At 48.0% G+C, this 20,158-nt stretch overlaps 1 protein-coding gene across 2 annotated transcripts in view; it reads left to right on the forward strand.

The window, feature by feature from the left end:
* Positions 1–20,158, forward strand: part of LOC129383097 (uncharacterized) — a 167,653-nt gene that overhangs the window by 81,495 nt on the left and 66,000 nt on the right. For both annotated transcript variants that reach the window (XR_011893137.1, XR_008611029.2), the window contains exon 4: positions 10,096–10,276. The gene's annotated coding sequence lies outside the window, so the exon portion shown is untranslated. The remainder of the gene's footprint in view (positions 1–10,095; positions 10,277–20,158) is intronic.

The following is a 20,158-nucleotide window of genomic DNA, read 5'->3' on the forward strand; positions in this document are numbered from 1 at the left end:
CTAGGAGGCCTTCTTTTAGTTGTAACTGTATGTCCGGCGTTGAGAGGTGCTGCCTGAAGCCGAACATGGTGTCTGGTAGGTGGCCGTTGTCTTCCAGGTACTAGGTAATGTGGTCGTGCACCATGTATTCGAAAAGCTTTCACGCGCACGAGGTGATCGAGATCGGCCGTAGGTTCTCCAAGCTGAGAGGTTTGTTGTGCTTGGGGATCTGGGTGATCTCCGAGTGCTTCCATACAGCAGGCAGTCCTCCATTCTCCCAGCACTCGATGTAGTAACAGAGGAGAGCCTCGGTGGTCTGCTGCGGTAGGTTGCGTAGGTGTTTGTTAACGATCCGGTCTTTACCAGGGCTAGTATTTCTAGTCAGCTTGGATAGGGCTACGTGGTTTTCGGCCTGTGTAAAGGGTCGATTGAGTTCTGGATTCGGTTTTCTGGAGTATTCTTTGCTGCGAGTTGGCGCGGGAGAGGGTGCGTCTCCCCATAGTTTCTTTTGTAGTTCTTGCAGAAGGTGTTCTTCTGATACGGCGTCGTTGTGAATAAGACTGTCCAGATGTTGCTTCTGTTTCGTTTTGGTCGGTTGATTCGCCAGGAGTGCGCGTAGAATGTGCGTGCTCAGAGTCCCCTGTAGCTTGTCACAGAAAGCGTGCCAGTTCGGCCTGACAAGGTGGTCCGCATAGTCTTGAGCCTGCTTTGCAAGGAGAGAGATGCGTGTCTTTAGCTTTCGGTTAGCTTTTGCCGCTTCCATCTCTTCAGGAGGCTACATATGGCCTCCCAGAGATTGAGTAGGTGCGCATCGACCGCGGGTGTATCGGCATAGAGTTGTATGATCTTTGTGTGACGTTCTGCAGTGTCTAATACATTTTTGAGCCACTCGTCTGTGTCAGTAGTGCTTGCTGCGGAATCTAGCTCGTCCCTAAAGGATTTTCATTCACTTAACCGTGCAATTCCGGTCTTGGTCTGTCTACGTGTGTGTGCCATATCTAATTTGAGGATATGGTGACCGCTACCTAAGGTTTCCTGGAGTCGACTCCACTCTTCCCAGGGGACGTCCACAGCAAAGGCAAGATCGGGGTTTGTGTCCCTGGAGACACAGTTTCCAATTCTCCTGGTCTGGAGAGGCTCATTCCAGAGGGTCAGTCTGTGTTGCAGGGCTGCATCGTGCACTCTTTGTGGTGGTATGATAACCGCATGCTGTGTGCGAGGCTTTGAAGTCTCCCAATTTGAGGAGTTGGTGTCCCTTTTTGGATTTCCTGATTTTTCGTACAATGTGATCGAAGTCCGGTAGCTGGTCACTAGCCGGGCTGTACACACTGGCCACAAATAGGCTTTTCTGCGTCATTTGTTCCGGTTAAACCTCGATTAAAGTGTGTTCTGTCTGTATGTTCCCTACGTCGTGTTTTTGTACTGTGAGAGTTTTCTTCACCAGTATGGCAGTTCTTCGGGTTTGTGCATATGTGGCGTATCCTTGCGGATGTTCTGCGTGTGAGTTGCCTGTAGTGCTATGGCGTTGGGTTGGTTACGCTTGAGGAATTCTTGTAGGTTGTCGTGTCGACGGTGGTATGATCGAGAGTTCCATAGCCATATGCGTATAGTTGAATGCTAGTTCTTTGCCTTGTGTTTAGGGTTCGCCATCGTCGATGGATTCGAATTCGCGTCAGCGATCGAGAGTGGACCAGGCGGAGCGAGAGTCGCTGTGGCTCTTCGTCCATACATTGTCTAGCTGTGCCTTGGTGATGTAGTTGTACTATACATGCGTGATAAAATTGTTGACCTGTGGCGCGATCCCATCGATTTTGGCGTTTAACGTGGCGATTTCGTTTTCGAAGATAGCGGCTGTGTTTTCGACTGCTGATTCGACAATTGTTTCCATTGTGGCGTGAACGTTCTTCATAAAGGCTTCTTGAAATATCAGGCACCTTGCATCTACTATGGCATTAACGTCGGCCTTGGTCAACGCCGTTCCCGACTGTCTGTTTACGTTTTCGAGCTCCAGGCATTTTTGATGCAGCTTGTCAGTGAGTTCTTGTTGTTATTTGCATTTTTGAAGCAGTTTGTTGGTGAGCTCTTCCTGTTTCTGTTGACTGCGGAGTACCTTGTCTATGAGGTTTTGCTGGCTATGCAATTAGCTGTGCTGATTCTGCAGTTTGCTCTACTGGTTCTGCTGTTTGTTTTCTAGGACCCGTATGGCTGCGGCTTCGGCTGATGCATCCAAGCTGCTCGTACCACCCGAGTCGCTCAAGACGCTTACCGCGTCGGCGTAGCTCGCGCGCTTGACTGAGCAGGAGCGAGAGCGGGAAAGTGAGTGCGAAGCACTTCGCAGTATTGTATGGGATCTGCTTTTGGAGGAGCTGCTCGCACTGACACTGCTCGAGCTGGTGGCCGAGGTGCCCAGCTCCGGGAACTCTTCACTGCTGGAGCTCCTGCGGTTGTCTCTTTCTTGCAGTCTGTTAAGGCGCTGTTGCCGTATATTATAAGGTGGAGGGCTTGCCTTCAGTCTCTTCTTGCACACTGTACTTGTAGTTTCGTGCGGTTTTCCGCAGAGCTTGTAGGTCGGTTTGCAGTTATGGTCTTGTGGTTGTCCAGTCTTGCCGCATTTGTAGCAAAAAGCTGGCATCGCTTTGGGGCAGACGTCTTGGCGATGTCCCGTGTTGCCACAGGTGCGGCAGTACTGCACTGACTTGCGATATGATCTGAAGCGGAAGTCTACGCTCTGGAAGATGATGCAGTAGGAAACTTGCAGTCCTTCGAAGAAGACTGCCGCGATCGATTGACCCATCGTTCGGGCGTGAAGAATGGTGTATCGTGCCGGTGCTCGGATTCCTGCCACAAGTTCTGCGGTGCTTCTTCCTGGTATGAGGCCATTGATGACGTCTCTGGAGACGTCGTCTGGGGCTCGTATGTTGCCTTTGAGGTTGTAGTAAGTGCCTCCGAGCTCTGTTCTGTTGATGTTGACCGGCATCCTGTCGTCTTCCTTGTCGGCCATGCTTGTGGTAATTAAATTTTTGATTCTCTGTTCTTGTACGCGTACTTTCTCATTGATGTCCTGCTGCGATAGTCCACTCGCTCTACCAATGGCGTGCATGACTGCGATGATATTCTATTTGGCGAGGTCGAGACCTGCTTGCTGGCGGTAGTCGTCAAGTGCAGGGGTGGCATCCTGGGTCTGCGTTGTTGCTGTGAAGGTCGTAGATTAGACGTTTGCTCATTGGTTGGTATTTTTTTTTTTTTTTTGCTGGCGTCTTTGAATCCGAGGTGTCCTTCTTGGCTTTCTTGTTTCTTGTGATCCATGCGTTTTCCGCTTAGATTGTTTGGGCGCTTTCTGTGTCATAGTTCCAGGTTTATTCCCCGGTGTTTTCTTCTGCCCGGTCTGTTTGCATTGCATTTATTTCATGTTCTTTCTGGGTCTTTGACATTTCGCTTGCAGCAGCTGCCTATCGACTCATCGTAGGGGCTCCTCGCCGTAGCTTGGGCGAGCGCTCGTGTGCCGGTGCTCACGCGGCGCGCAGCGCGGCGCGATGGTGTTTCGGCAGATGAAATAGCGGGAGCTGGTGCTGGCATTAGGCCTAACCGGGCGGGTGAGCGGTCGTCGTCGGGAACAACGCTTGATACCTTGAGAATTGAAGTGAGGTTCTATGCTGGAATCACTAACCGCAACGGAGCCAGATGTGGAAGAAGATGACGAACGCGGTAGCCGTGGCACGAGTGCGTTCGAGCGGTAGCGCAGACTTGCGCGAACTCGCCAGCTGTGGAAGAAGACGATTCTCGAGCCATTACTGATGATGATAGCTTTAGCGAAGTCCGACAACGACGGCACAAGGTCCAGGTAAACAGCATCGCTGTAAAAGGAACGGAATTCAATTGGAAGAAACCACGTAGCTTCCAGTGGTTAATCGCCGAAGAACACCGGGTCCCGAGGATCTCCAATCCGGAAGACAGGAATAGGCAGAGGGGCAGAAAAGCGAGGCACACTGGCTGAGGAGGGGCATAATTCCAGGAAGCGACTAAAGTGCGAAGAGTGGCCATCGGGCCTGGAGCTGAAGACGGGCCATCAGGCTCTGGATCCAAGCCTCCAGGCTTCACCCGACCGGGGAATCCTGACTACCCACTCCCAGGCGTCGCTACTCGACACTCATACAGAAAGGAGAGTGAGAAAGGAGGAACTAGCCGTTTCCCTCCTTCAGGTCGGCGAGTTTCTCCTTCACACGCACTTCACATGTCGCGCCCTCTTATGGCAATCAAAAGGGGGGGAACGTTTCTCCCTTACGTGCGTCATCTTCGTTGCCGCCGTCCGTGACCCGAACATCGGCTACAATAACTTCTATTTGACGTAAAGTAATGCGAAGTAGCGTGACCTGAGGTCTAAACATTTCATGACAAGCGGATACAAGGGTCAAATCTCTAGCTCAAACGGGAGCTGCCATACGAGAATAGTTCAACTCAAAGTAGCGCATGGCTGCTCACGCCCAGCGAGACAAGCCTGTACTCAGGCATCTCTGCCTAGACACCGCAGATGTCAGCCAGCCTTTCTCGTTTTGATGCGTGAAATTAGGATGAGGTGAAGGTTAAGAAGTCTCAAATGTATGCATTGTGGCTGTTTGGAAGCGCCATTCGTGACGGTTTCGAATCGAAAGCAAAATATGTTTACTGGCACCATCGGCACGTAGCTGGGCGGTTTGAGTGCATCACGATGTAAGCGACGCCGTCAAATCCACAGCTGGAACACAAACCCCGCCGCACAACGAGGAGGCACTCGAGCGCACCATGCAACCAGATGTACGTCTGTATATCCAGCGTCACTTGCGTGCCCATTCGTCTGCGTCTCCGCCCGCCAGTGGCATCTTCTCCGTGATGCATCGTGTAGCGCACTACAGTACAAAGACTGGAAGCACCAAACAACAACAGATGTATTTCCTAAAATACGGGGTACAAACAAACGTACAAAAAAATGGTACCCATAAAATAATTCTGAGATGAAGCCTATAAAGTATTGCTGACTTCCGCGTTGCACTTTTGCACATACGGCTGTCGGCGTCTGTGAAGAAAAGGAGACGCTCTCGAAGACAACATGTAGAGGGACAATTGAAACTACAAAGTACCAAAGGCCTAATGAAAGGCGTAAAGGGTACGGGGCAAATGGGTATGCCCAGACGTGAACGGGAGACGAAGCTAATGGGACACACATGGGTACGGCAGCGTTGTGCACTGTTTCGAGTGCTGGGATTCTAAAGTGCTGCAGGGAGCTGTCGAAGTAGAACGTCGGCACGAAACGAAACCACCCTCTCTCTAGCAGAAAGCACGGCTAGTACGGCACAGACACATCTCTGCAGTAGAGGCGTTCGGAGAGACGGCATACTCCAAAGACGCAGCTATCCCTAAAATCACATCCACAAACCTATTATGAGTTGAGGCATGACCTGAGATCAACACAGATAAGAACAAATTATGGAGTGGAGAGGTTCTGATTTCAACTGATACGTTTTCTTAACACTAGCAAGCACAATGAAGACATCATCTAGCACAGTACTTCACTCAAGGCTCACAAAAAGAGCACCAGAGAGTGGTTGCTACATAGAAAAAAGGTGTACTCGTATTCAGTGCAAGTGCCATGTAAGTGTGGATGTCACACGATTTTGTTGAATGCCTGCTTTGGGAATGTGAAATTGGCCCTACTTTTTGCTCGCTGTGTTGTGGCGTGTCCTTGCTGCTTTCTGTTAAATTCTACTACAGTTTGTAGGGGGATAGGTCGGATCAGGCATTTTGCGTTTTGCCCTTATCCTAAAGGTGACCTGTACAACTGCTACACTTTGCATAAACGTCAATTCTCTTCAATAACTAAATGTGGGCATGATGGCGACGGCAGGACAGCAACAATGTCGCGATGTAAATGGCATGAAGATGACACTGACGATGAAGACATGACGAAGATGACACGTGGGAGACAACGAAAAAGAGAGCGACATGGCGACGATGATAACGGCGGCAAGGCTAGTAGAGCATGTTCCACTGTTATGTACTTGGACCTGATCGATACAAGCCTAGGGCCGGAATGAGGCAAATTATGCTTCATTTGGTAATTCTTTCAGTGTTAAATAAATGCGAATAGGGGAAGGTGTCAGCTAAACTACGTTGTAATATCTTCTCAATTTCAAATTTCAGCTATCTTTCATTGATGAGCAGCTTTGTAGCTTCTTCCCTGACAGCCTAAGAATTGTCATCATGGGGGATTTTAACCTTCCAGAAATTAACTGGAAGAAAACGCAATACTCATCACGTACTTCAGAAGCGCTAATTGATTTAATGCTAAACTTTAACCTAGAAGTAGTTGATCAACCAACACGGTCACATTGTACTGCAAGTAATATACTCGATCTAATACTGCTCTCTGATCACTTCTTTGTAAATAAAATACATACTAGTATTGCTGAAGATCTATCCGACCACGATATTCCAACATGTCACCTACCTCTGTCGTTTAGTATACAAAAAAGATCTTTAGAAAGCCCCGTCATCGACTTCGCGAAATCGGACGACGGCAATGTCTTGAAGTACATGTCACATGAATTCACAGATTTTGCGGAAATGGCTTGCAATCCTTCGGCAGACGCAAATGCTCTCTGGAGTAAGTTTAAGACAGTAATACATGGCTGCATTGAACAATGTATACCCTTAAAAACAAGAAAATCGCTGAAATAAAACCCATGGGTAACGCGTCAGGTAATTCACGCCAAGCGAAAAGTGAAAAGGTTACGTCGGTCTTTGAAGAAGACTAAAATCAGTCACTCCAGATATCAAAGTTGATTACCGCCAAGGCAGAACTTAAAATGAGACTAAGCCACTCCAGAAAAAAATATTTTTATACTACCCTGCCTAACTTCGTAAAAGGTAATCCGCACAGATTTTTGAATCACTTCCGTGCACGCAAAGTAGTCACGCCAGAACGACCTCACGATGAAAAGTTTCTCAAACTAATGCATACAACAAGTACTTCCAATCGGTATTTACTGCAGATAACGGGTTTGTCCCCCCAATAATTCCTACAGGTTTCACCATCGACTCCTTCTACTCGGATTAGACACGAAAAAATCTAGTGGCCATGAAGATGTCCCGAACGAATTCTTAAAGCGATACGCAGAATGATGCAGCAGGTAACTTGGCATTATCTATCGCATATCACTTTCAACTGGACGTGTGCCAGATGATTGAAAAAAAGCAAAAATAATACCAATCAATAAATCAGGGGACACAAACTCTCCTTCCAACTACAGACCGATATCACTAACTAGTACATCATGCAACATACTAGAGCATATGATTTTAAAACACCTAACAACATATTTTCAAGAGAATGGCATACTAACAGCCAATCAGCATGGATTTCGGGACGGGATGTTAACAGTAACACAGTTGACTGAAGTTTGCATTACCTAGCTCAGGCTATTGACAACCGCTGTCAAACAGATATAACATTTCTAGATTTCAGCAAAGCATTCAACAGTGTCTGTCACAACAAGCTAATTGCAAAATTGGAGTTAATTATTGGAAACGGAAGCATTACAGCCTGCACTAGGGATTTTTTACCACAACGGTCACGGTTCGTTTTCCATAATCAAGCATCATCTGATACAGTTCCTGTCACACCTGGCGTTCCCCAGGGCTCGGTCTTGGGGCCCTTACTATTTTTAATTTACATCAATGATATCGTCACTAACATAGCATGCAGCATAATGCTCTTTGCAGCTGATTGCATTATATATAAAGAAATAAGAAGTTATGAAGGTCACCTTACTTTGAACTGATGCCTTAACGAGATAAATGCCCAGTGTGAACAATGGCAAATGTCTATTAACATCAAGAAATCAGTGACAATGGTAGTAACAACAAAAAAGATTAAGTCAGGATTCACCTACCTTCTCAATGGTACACTCCTAACTAATATTCAGCAACACAAGTATCTAGGACTGACCCTAGCATCTGACTTGAAGTGGAACAAGCACATTGCCAACATCACTTCTGCAGCCACCCGTAAGCTTTTCTTGCTTAAAAGGTCCCTCAAATCTCCTCCCAGTCATATCAAACTGCTATGCTATAAAACCTTTGTGCGGCCAGTACTAGAATACGCCAACACGGTTGGGTTTCCTCACACAAAGACAAACATAACCGAAGTGGAAAACGTTCGAAGGAAAGCAAAACGGTTTATTCACAACAAGTACAAAACCTCTGACTCGTTCACAGAACTCCTGGCTTCATCCGGAATGGACACACTGGTAAACAGAGCAAAGCAAGCTCGGCTAAAATTCGTACACAACCTGTTGCAGCACCACTTTAACATAAGTTCTTCAAAATACATTACTTTCTCTACGTCCCGTATTTCACGCCATAAGCATAATAAAATGTTAGTTGAGTACCCTAGTAAAACGGACACATTTAGACACTCTTTCTTCCCTACTGCTGTCAGGGAGTGGAACCACCTCGACTCATCAATAGCTGATATAGAATCACCATCAAACGTTTTCTAACGTTTTCTAACGTAACATTAGAAAAGAGTAAGGAATAACCGCTAGAAAAATTTTAGCCTTACGCATATTTGTTTTTTACATTGTTTAGATCTATCTCTTATGTTAGATTGTATTAGGTTTCACACTGTTAGGTTGTAAATAGTTGTGTTGCATTTATATTCCACGAGATTGTATTGTATGACAATTTATTGTATTGACACGTGTAGTTATCTTTATCGGGCAACCACGTTTCGCCGCCTAACAAATGTAATCGCACAGCATGGGACGCGCCTGCATGTATCCGAAGTTTCTGGAAAGTTATCGATGCTTCTATCCGCTGTCTGTTGTCGCCGAGACTTATGTTATCTGATTTCATCACCTGACGCGAATGGTGTAGAACTTTGTGGAAGGCACGCGGGTCCGAACGATTAGTCTGGAACATTCGACGACTGCTCTATAAAAGCCGACCCGCTTGACCCGCAGATCAGATTTTCGACGATCGCCGACTGTGTTCGCCGCTTTCGTTGTGCTATAAGTGTAGCCTGTTTTGTGGACACAGGTTCGCCCAATAAAAGCTAGTTTTGTATTCCACCGTACTGCTTCTTTCTTCACCGTCACTACCATGTGACAGTATTTACTAAATCTGTTTTATCGTTATAGTTAACTTCACTAATTATATGCATGAAACGATGTTTTTCTTTTTTGCATTTTGTATTTTTCCAGACTGTACTGCGTAGCCACATGTAGCGTATCTAGTTTGTTGTACTTTGTATAGATATGTTCTATGAAAAAATGTTGTATCAACGCTTACATTGTATTAATATGCCCACCTGCTATGGTCCCAATAAAGAGAGTGGCAGTATTGAAAATAAATAAATAAATAAATGGTAATTTCTAGGGCCCGCCACCGTAGTTCGTAGTGCCCTTTCTTTTTCCCTTTGTCGCTGCTCGTATTCACTCTGCTCAACTGCAGTGCTAACTATGCGTAGCCTACACAAAACGGGGCTATAACAACAATAAAATCAATTTCTAGGGTTTCATGTACGGATGACTAGTGACGTCACTCCCCACGTCGCAAGCTGCCGTCGCAGCCACAGCTTGCGCAACAGTGGTCTTTACCGGGATAAGTATGCGGAGAACGCTAAGTGTTTCGCATTGTTATCAGGAGCGCCTTATCAATTCTGTGGTTCGGATGCTTGTTCTTTATTGAAACGAATACTGTCCTGCATGTTGTATGCGGGAATGCAAAGAATGTGTTTTGCTTCACTTTTCCGAGTGCTTGAAGCCTGCTTAACCTCCGCAGAGTGTAGGCCCAGTATTGCACTACCTCGACGAACGGCCCCCATTTTCGCCCACTGACATGGACACGAAAAATGCCGACCAACGAGAGGCCACCAGTTTCGCTGTAATAAAGAGGACCCCTCCCAAAGGTGGTGCGATGTGAGATCCATACATACCTGTGGGGAAGTGCAGGAATTGGGCAACGAATGTTTAGCAAGGAAAAGGTGGCACGATCCGCAGAGACGTTCGAAAATACTGTGACGGTGACCGCTGTGCCTTCGACTGCATTGTTTTTGAAATGCTTTCTTTATAACTATTCCAGGGCGCATGCAAGTATGGCATTCATAGGGAGCCGGGGATGGTTCCTATTTATCTTCTTGGACGGCACCAAAGTAAAATTCTCTAGTTCAAGTCAGAGCGGATCACCACCGGACGAGGTCTTGCGAGAAGCGACTGGTCAATTTTTTTCAATTGCTATTCAGGCGGAAGGTATATATATGCGAGTAAGTAACCATGTTGTTTTCACTATTTTTCTTCTTCCTCATGCCAGGTACTTAGGCGACTGTGTATGCGTGCTCAACCCCATTCATCGTAAGTGTTATATCGCCTTATATAAAGAAAGATTAAACAAAGTAAGTATGTCGGCGTGCCTACAAAGCATTAGGCAGCGGCTGTTCTTTTCTAAAATTTGCAATTGATTAAAAATGACGAACAGATTCTAAAATAGCAAATGTAGCTAAATCACAGGCTATTGTAAATTGTTGTGAATACATTTTTTAACGTTTCTTATGTCGAAAGGCTTATATTTTACAGCCACTTTCCATGTTTCTCGTTAGAGTGGTGATAGATCACAAATAAGTGCCAAAATTACATTAGAGTATCAAGCTCCTAAGTGTTACTGCTTCGGTCAATGTATATTTGAAGCTGCTAAAAGTTAAGAGGATCTCATGATAGAGTCCGTATGCTCAATAAATGTAGAGCCGACACGAACTAGTGTTCTTAGCACAACGTATGAATAAATGCTAAATCATAGTAGGGGTCACATCCCTTGTTACCAATATAACTCAGTTTGGAGACGTTTGTAACACACTAGGAAGAACACGCCAGATAAAAAGGTTACTGTAATTAGTAGTTGTCACTAGCAACAACAAAAAAGCGTTGTTTATTGAAGTCTTCGTCCTTGAGCAATGTTTTGCGACACTAGCAAGCTGTCGATGTACACACGCCAACCCTGTCAAGAAGACCTTTTCTTTGCAAAAAGAATCGTACACTATGGATGTTGCGTAGCGCCAACATCACACATGCTAGATGCGACATTGGGCAAAAGGCTTATTCTAGATGTGACGCTTGCTTTTGCTCTCTCGTAGATCTGTTGGACGCACGCGCAGTGCTTGTCGTGAAGCGTACTGCACTTGGCGCGATATGGCATTTCCTTCGCCTAAAATCTGTCTGGAGGTTTCCGATTGTGAGGAACGTATCTGGGTAGCACCGAGTCCTCCACCGTGCTGGCAGCCTGGCCTGTACCAGACCTTATGTCCGCTTGCTGGCAGACTTCCTCTGTCGATGGTCGATCTGGCTGTGAGATTTCGCCGCTGTTCTCTACTCGGCCCCCCCTTTGGCTGTGTTACGGCGGCTTCCTGCTTGGCTTCCCGAGGTCGCAGTTGGTCTACATGTCGTCGTTGCAGAACTCCTTTCGTATCGACAGGGATCAAGCGACCTCCGCTGGTGACAGTCACTGTGCCAGGCAGCGATCTCCGACCAGAGCATTATACTGTCGTGACTAGACTCGTGTTCCGGAGGAAAGGTCGTGGGAGTTTGTGCCGGGTCCTAGCTTAAGACTAGGTGCTATCTTTCCCTGAGAAGTGAGCGTTGAGTTTTGTCCTTCATTGGACGCAGGCAATATCCCCGCAGGCGATTTGCCTTCCTGCGTAGGCAAGGCCCTGTAACCAATCAAGAATTTAGTGAGTCGGCACTGCAGCTACCCTACTTTATTCTCCTTAATTCCTTCTTTTATGGTGCACACCACTCGATCTGCTGGCCGGTTCTACTGCGAATAATAACGAGCACTTCAAATTTGACGCACATGATTTTCTTGAAAGAAAATCTTTTGTCACCGAGCTGGTGGATTTGGCTCCGTTATCGGACACGACTGTGTGAGGCAGGGCAAAACGGGCGAAAATACTCTAACTTCCACTGTGGTGTCAGCTGTTTTAGTTTTGAGCGCCACCGTTCCTATACATTTCCTCCCTGCGTCCACCAGCAGAAAGATCATGTGCCCTTCCACCGGTCCGTCAATGTCTACGTGCAGCCGAAACCAGCACTTGTTGGATTTCAGGCAACATAAAGGAACCTGTGCAGCAGGTAGTGGAAAAATCAATGCACACGTTTCGCTCTGATTTTTACAAGACTCTCTAATCACAGTCCATGCTGGGCCGAAAACAACGAGCCAGCGAGGCTCTTTATTGCTGTGATCCCCTAATGATTGTCATGCGATTCTTGCATCATGAAAAAACACGCTGAATCGAGCAAAACAGCGCAGTGGCCTCAGTAAGCTGGTGCACCGCTCAATGTGAGCTCGTGTAAACGAGTGAAAAAGAAGGTTGGTTACAAGCACTGTTGATTTAAACTAATTTCTCATGGCCAGCATTGCAGGATCCACTCTTTCACTTGATGGAGCAGTCTGTCTTCGTTAATGTTCACTGCTAGCTTTTGGTTGCACAGGGTAAATTCATTCAAATCTTGTGCGTGCAGCATATATTGTACAGAATTACTTTCGCTTTTAACTTTTGATTAGGCAAGCGAAAGGGGCTCAAGGCATCCTTATTAGCGTTAAGCTGTTCTATTCGGTACTTCACTGCATAGTGATACACCGACAACATTAGCGCCCAGCATCGGATCCTTGCTGCTGCGGCCATTTGCGGAATGGGCTTATCGTGATGAAAGACCCGGTCAACGACTTGTGATTGGTTACCAGCGTGAATCCGTGACCGAAAACATAGTCACGAAACTTGGTGACGCCTAAAACTAAAGCAAGCCATTGCTTCTCCAACTACCAGTAATCTCGCTCTGCTGAGATCAATATTGTCGGTCGGAAAGCTATCGAATCATATTTACGTGCAATGGCGCGTCGCATTCTAGATGAAGTGACTTTATTCGGTCATTATCAGTGAGAAAATTCGAGCGGTTCATGACGTTATTCGCTTCTTGAAATGCGCTTTCTTGTACTTGGCCCCATTTTCATGCAACCCCCTTCGTCAGCAGGGCATACAATGGCGCCAGCGCCGTAGAGAGGTCCGGCAAGAACTTAGCGTAATACGTGAGCAATCGTAGAAAAGATTCGAGCTCACTTACGAATGTTGGTGCCGGTGCTACTAGTATGGCGTGGAGGTTGTCTTGCAAAGGATGCAGGCCTTTTGCGTCGATGCGGTGCCTCAGAAATGAAACTTGCGTTTTCCCGAACCTGCATTTGGCCTTGTCCAGCTTCAGACTGTTGTCGTGCAGCCGCAGGAACACTTGCCGTAACCGAGATATATTGTGCTCTTTTTCCGCTACGATAATATCACGTAGGTGTATTTTGATTCCTCGTAGGCCTTGCAGAACAGCTTTCATGCGTCTTTGGAACACCGCTGGTGCTGGAGCAATTCCTAAAGCGAGACAACTATAGCAATAAAGGCCCTTGTGTGTGTTGAGTATTGCTATATTTCTAGCTTCCCTTTCCGGAGAAAGCTGATTGTATGCGTTGCGTAGATTCAGCGTACCGAAAACTTCACCTCCGGAGAACGCTGCGAAGATGCAGACTTTCGCTAGGCATATTGTTCTAAGTGAGTTGTTGCGTTCACCATTAGCTTGAAATCCCCGCAGAGCCTTATACTGCCGGTCTCCTTCGCCACGAGGACTGCCAGTGTTGCCCTTTCCGAGACGCTGACCTGGGAAAGCGCCCTGTCTTGCAGCAGGCGATCTATCTCTGCTGAGAATCGCGCGCACAGTGCATAAGGCACGGTGCGTGCCTTGCAGAAACGATGTCGAGCACGTTCTGTGAAGTACAAATAAGCATAATTAATTAGACATCCCTCAGACGACCGGGGGTGAATTTCAAAATAAATCAGCTATAAAGGAGGTTTATTGGGTTTTGTAGCGACCGCCGGTTCTAGGATGCACCGAGCAGTTCCCGAGCTCGAGCCTCTGCTGCGCGCTTGATGCTGCCGATGCTGCTGACTCTGTGCGCACGTTTGTTATCTTCCTTACAACGGCCCCGCGGAAATAAAGGAAATATCCTGGCGACTTAGTTTTCTGGGAGGACGGTAGAATGGTGGTACGGCTTGAGACGCTGAACGTGAAGAACTTCGCGATTACGACGTCGCATGTCGGACGGCGGCGTTAGCGGCTCAACCAGGTAATTGACGGGCGATGTTGGCTCGAGAACGCAGTATGGCCCGTCGTACTTCGGAAGGAGTTTTGAAGCGAGCCCAGGCGTGTGGTGCGGCACTAACAACCAGAGGAGAGCGCCCGGGAGAAAAGTGGGAGTCGAGTTTTGAGCATCGTGAACGGCTTTTTCACGGTTCTGGTCGTCCGAGCTGAATTGGCGGGCCAGCTGGCGACATTCCTCGGCGTCTCTGGCAGCTTCCGAGATCGGCAACCATTCGGATGGGTCCGGCTGGTAGGGCAGGATGGTGTCAATTGTGTGCGAAGGATGACGGCCGTAAAGAAGGTGAAAGGGTGAGAATCTGGTAGTGGCCTGAGTCGCGGTGTTGTAGGCGTAGGTGACAAACGGAAGAACTAGGTCCCAATTAGAGTGATCAGGTGAGACATACATGGCGAGCATGTCACCAAGAGTTCGATTAAAGCGTTCCGTGGTACCGTTAGTCTGTGGGTGATAAGCAGTGCATTTACGATGAACAATAGCGGATTCAGCAAGAAGTTGTTCGATGACTTGAGATAAGAAGGCGCGGCCTCTGTGAATTAAAAGTTCACGTGGGCCTCCATGACGAAGGAGAAAACGGCGAAGTATGAAATTGGCGCCTCCTGCGTTGTAGCATTTGGTAGAGCTGCAGTCTCCGCATAACGGGTTAAGTGGTCTACCGCAACTATTATCCACCTGTTGCCGGTAGGAGTCAACGGAAGTGGCCAGTAGAGATCTACGCCCACGCGGTCAAAGGGTCGGGACGGGCATTGTAAAGGCTGGAATTCACCGGCAGAGTTGTGCGGTGGCGCTTTGCGGCGTTGGCACTCATGACAAGAGCGGACGAACTTTCGAACGAAATTGTACATTCCCCGCCAGTAATTGCGGTGCCGAAGTCTTTCGTAGGTCTTGAAGACTCCCGCGTGGACACACTGAGGGTCGAAGTGGAACGAGGAGCAGAGCTCTGATCGCAAGATTCTCGGAATGACGAGTAACCAGGTGCGTCCCTCTGGGGCACAGTTGCGTCAATATAGTAGCTGGTCTCGAATCGCAAAATGAGGAACTTGGCGCCGAAGCGTACGTGACGCTGAAACTTTCGACGTATCCTAGAGAAGGTGGAGCAGAGATGCAGTCCAGAGATCATTACGCTGTGCAGCAGCGATAGTGTCAACGTCCCGAGAGGATAATGTGAACTCGCAAGAGGAGTCGATACTGGCCTTCGGGGGAAGCGGCGATCGGGATAACGCGTCAGCGTCGGAGTGCCTTCGCCCGGAACGGTAAACCAGGTGGACGTCATATTCTTGGATTCGCAATGCCCAGCGGGCAAGGCGGCCCGATGGATAGTTGAGCGTCGAAAGCCAACATAGTGCGTGGTGATCGGTCACTACGTCAAATGATCGGCCGTATAAATACGGGCGAAACTTGACAAGCGCCGACACAATGGCCAAACACTACTTTTCTGTAACACTCTAATTGGCCACCGCCTTCGTTAACGGGCGACTCGCGTATGCGACGACGTATTCTGTGTGGCCAGGTTGACGCTGCGCGAACACAGCGCCAAGGCCTACACCGCTTGCATCGGTATGGATTTCGGCTGGCGCTTGAGGGTCAAAATGCCGAAGAATGAGAGCGTCGTGAGAAGACGGCGCAAGGTTGTGAAGGCGTCGTCACACGCTGGAGACCATAATGAGAGATCTCTAGCGCCACCAAGGAGCTGCGTGAGAGGCGATATAATTGACACAAAGTTTCAAACGAATCGCCGGAAGTAAGAGCAGAGGCCGATAAAACTGCGGAGCTCTTTCATAGTGGTAGCTTTTGGGAACGCAGTAACAGCACGCAGCTTCTCGTGATCCGGGCGAATGCCCTCCTTTGACACGACATGGCCTAAAATTGTGAGCTGACGAACAGCAAATCGGCACTTCTTCGGGTTAAGTTGCAACCTGGCGTTGGTCAAGCAAGTGAGTACATGCTGGAGGCGGAGCAGGTGCGTTGCGAAATCTGGGGCGAACACCACAATATCGTCAAGATAGCAAAGACAGATCTTCCATTTGAGGCCACGCAGAACATTATCCATCATTCTTTCGAATGTAGCAGGTGCGTTGCAAAATCCGAAAGGCATGATGGTGAATTCATACAAGCCGTCTGGCGTAACAAAGGCAGTTTTCGGGCGATCGGCCACTGCCATCGGAACCTGCCAGTAGCCTGAGCGCAAATCCAGCGAAGAAAAGAACTCGGCTCCCTGCAAAAAGTCCAGAGCATCATCGATGCGTGATAATGGGTAGACGTCCTTCAGGGTGATCTTGTTCAACCGTCGAAAATAAACACAGAAGCGGATGGAACCGTCTTTCTTTTGTGACGAGGACCACGGGAGAAGGCCCATCGGCTTTGGGAAGGTTGAATGACGCCTCGACGGAGCATGTCATCGACCTGGTCTGCAATGACGCGACGTTCCGTAGCGGACACGTGATATGGGGTGCTATAACGTAAAACTATTCCAAACTTTTCTGTTCCAATTTTGCAATCAGCCTTCCGCGATTGGTCTAAAACTTTTTGGACAACCCCCCTTTCACCTGTCTGTCACGCGACGTCACGAAAACAGCGATAGCTCCCCATCTGATATAACGTGTACACACGGATTATGCATGATTTGATCGAACAAAAGAAAAATAGTTATTTCTAATTCGACGCCTCTTCGCCATTAGCCGTCGGCCATTGGGCAAAGGTTTTCGGGCTGCGCCCACTTCACCTGCCTCTCACGCGACGTCACAAAAACGCAAACACTCACCGCGTCAAAGTGACGTGTACGCTATAAAGATGCATTAATATGCCGAACAAAACTGAATTTTCATCTGAATAGCCGCAGGCTGCCCCGTTCCGAACGGAATAAAAGATGGCTGCCGCCGATCGCTCAGGCACTGGTTACTCGCACCTGTCGAAGAGGATAAGTTTATTTGCGTGTAATAAAGCTTTCTACGTGGCCGTGTAACATTTTCGAGCTCGTTGGGCCCATTTACGACCTTGTTCTGCCAACTCTCCTTTGCTGAGGATCCGTTTTAGCGTCATTCTTATGCTTCCTTTGCATGCCGCCGCGATTGTCGATGAGCCACCACACGCGAAGTAAGGGAAAGCGGACCAATCGCACACGCCGGCACCACCCTCTTCATCCGGTTATCGATTTTCAGTGTGGTGGCTCGGCCCTATCGAATCCCTCTCCACTTGAACACACTGGTAAACACTGGGGACGAAATTCCAAATAATCAGAAATAATAGAAAAGAATACTACGGTAGAAAGTGCATGGGTTTCATTGAGATGACATCAGAGCATAAGTTTAGGTATAAGGTGAGTTGCTGAAGTGTCTGGAATAATTTGAATGAATTATAACCCGCTTATTGCCATATTGTAACGAACAATTAAGGGAGTCCAGACACAACTATTTATTGTGGGATAACTTGTGCCCTGGGGGTAAATAAAAAGGACTGCCGCGTTCTGAAGAGGAGATCAAGAATGCCTTCTTCTCTCTCGAGCGTCGCTTCACCTCTTCTTCTTCTTGTAGACGCTGACAACGGCCATCTACGATGCAAGTGCGTGCGGCGAAAACACGTGCCATCATTTCGTCTTCTTTTTCTCCAATACGCCGTTGTCCTCTTGAGGGTTGCATGAACCTGCGCGCGTTGTTTAAATATGCTTCTGCCTTGTGTCATTATCCCCCCTCCAAAACGCATCGTCCCGATGCGTACAGCGACTAAATTGTCCACAAGCTGTTGTTCATACTAAAGTGGTATATGGTACAGAATAGATGTTTGGTCGAACATTCACTGCCTGTCATAATATGGCTTCAGTCTGACCACATGTACAGTTTCCGTGCGACGCCGGCATCGTGATGAGCTCACTTGTCCTTCTGGCGTAACTTCGTAGTTCAGGGGACTGATGCGGCGAAGTACTCGGTAAGGGCCGAAATAACGGCGCAAGAGCTTTTCGGACAGGCCACGCGTCCGCACGGGAGTCCACACCCATACTCTGTCGCCTGGGGCATACTCGACTTCCCTTCGCCACAGGTTGTATCGGTCCGCGTCGATGCGCTGCCTTTGTTGAATGCGATGTCGCGCCAGCTGACGTGCTTCTTCGGCCCTCTCTGTAAAGTCGCTGGTGTCAGGGTTCTGTTCTGTACTGTCGCTGACAGGGAGCATTGCATCCAAGGGTGTGGTAACTGTTCGACCAAAAACAAGCTGGAATGGCGTTACCTGAGTGGTCTCTTGCAATGCGGTATTGTAGGCGAATGTTGCATAGGGCAGTATCTTGTCCCATGTACGGTGCTCTAAGTCTACGTAAATTGACAACATATCGGTCAGCGTCCTGTTCAATCGCTCGGTTAGCCCATTTGTTTGAGGGTGATAGGCAGTTGTTTTCCTGTGGCTGGTATGAGTCAGTTTCATAATGGATTGCGTCAAATCGGCTGTGAACGAAGTTCCTCGGTCCGTGATAATAATTGCAGGGGCACCGTGTCGTAATACTATCTTGGTCACAAAGAATTCAGCCACTTCGACAGCCGTTGCACTGATGAGAGAGGATGTCTCGGCATATCGGGTTAGGTAATCCGTGGCTACTACAATACATCGTTTCCCTGATGACGATGTCGGAAAGGGACCGAGCAAGTCCATTCCTACTTGTTCGAACGGGGCTCCTGGGGGTTCTATTGGTTGAAGGAGGCCTGCGGGTTTTAATGGAGGCGTTTTGCGTCTTTGGCAATCCCGACATGTTCGTACATAATGCTGTACTGAAGTCAATAGCTTTGGCCAGTAGTACTTAGCATGAATTCGGGCGAACGTTCTGCTCACTCCGAGGTGTCCTGCTGATGGGTCATCGTGACAGGCTTCCAAGATTTCGGATCGCAAAGCTGAAGGAACGACGAGTAGAAATTTCTCTGTGCTGTGCTCAAAATTTCTTTTCTACAGGACACCATTTCTCATCACATACGATGACAATCCCCGGCAGAAAACTCGCGGAACATGGACGGGGTGTCCCTCGAGGTGCCTGATGAGTAGGAGCAACTCAGCGTCAGACTGTTGGTGTTCGGCCATCTCAGATGTGATCACGGCTCCAAGAAACGGAAAGTCGTGTCCATCTTTCACAGGATCAGATTCGACCGGCGCACGTGATAAACAATCAGCGTCACTGTGCTTGCGACCTGACTTGTACACGACCGTTATGTCGTATTCCTGCAGCCTCAGACTCCATCTAGCAAGTCGTCCAGAAGGATCGTTCAGGTTTGCAAGCCAGCACAATGAGTGATGGTGGCTGATTGCTCGGAAGGGTCTACCGTATAAGTATGGCCGGAATTTTCCTATGGCCCATATTACAGCGAGGCATTCTTTTTCGGTGGCTGAATAGTTGATTTCAGTCCTCGAATGAGTGCGGCTGGCGTATGCAATCACTCTTTCTTCTCCGTTTTGCCATTGAACGAGGACGGCACCGAGTCCTAAATTGCTGGCGTCTGTGTGGATGTCTGTTTCCGCTTCCTCATCAAAGTGCGCAAGGACCGGGTGGTTTTGAAGTCGCCGTCGTAGCTCATTGAATGCATCTTCTTGTTCACTTTGCCAGACGAAAGGCATATCTTCTTTCGTTAATCGCGTTAATGGCTCGGCAATCTATGAAAAATTTTTGACGAAACGCCTGTAGTAGGCACAAAGTCCTAGGAATCGCCTAACGGCCTTTTTATCAGTTGGTCTAGGAAACTTTTCTACTGCTGCGGTCTTCTCAGGGTCAGGACGGATGCCTTCGGAGCTAATCACATGGCCGAGGAAAAGGAGCTCATGGAAGCCGAAGTGACATTTTTGTGGCTTTATCGTCAGTCCTGCTGAACTAATAGTTTTGAGCACAGTCCTTAGTCGTTCCACATGCTGAGCAAAGGTGGTAGAAAAAATCACGACGTCGTCAAGATAAACCAGACAGGACTGCCACTTTAACCCGGAGAGCACAGTGTCCATC

The sequence above is a fragment of the Dermacentor andersoni genome, chromosome 3, assembly GCF_023375885.2.
Source record: "Dermacentor andersoni chromosome 3, qqDerAnde1_hic_scaffold, whole genome shotgun sequence".
NCBI lineage: Eukaryota > Metazoa > Arthropoda > Arachnida > Ixodida > Ixodidae > Dermacentor > Dermacentor andersoni.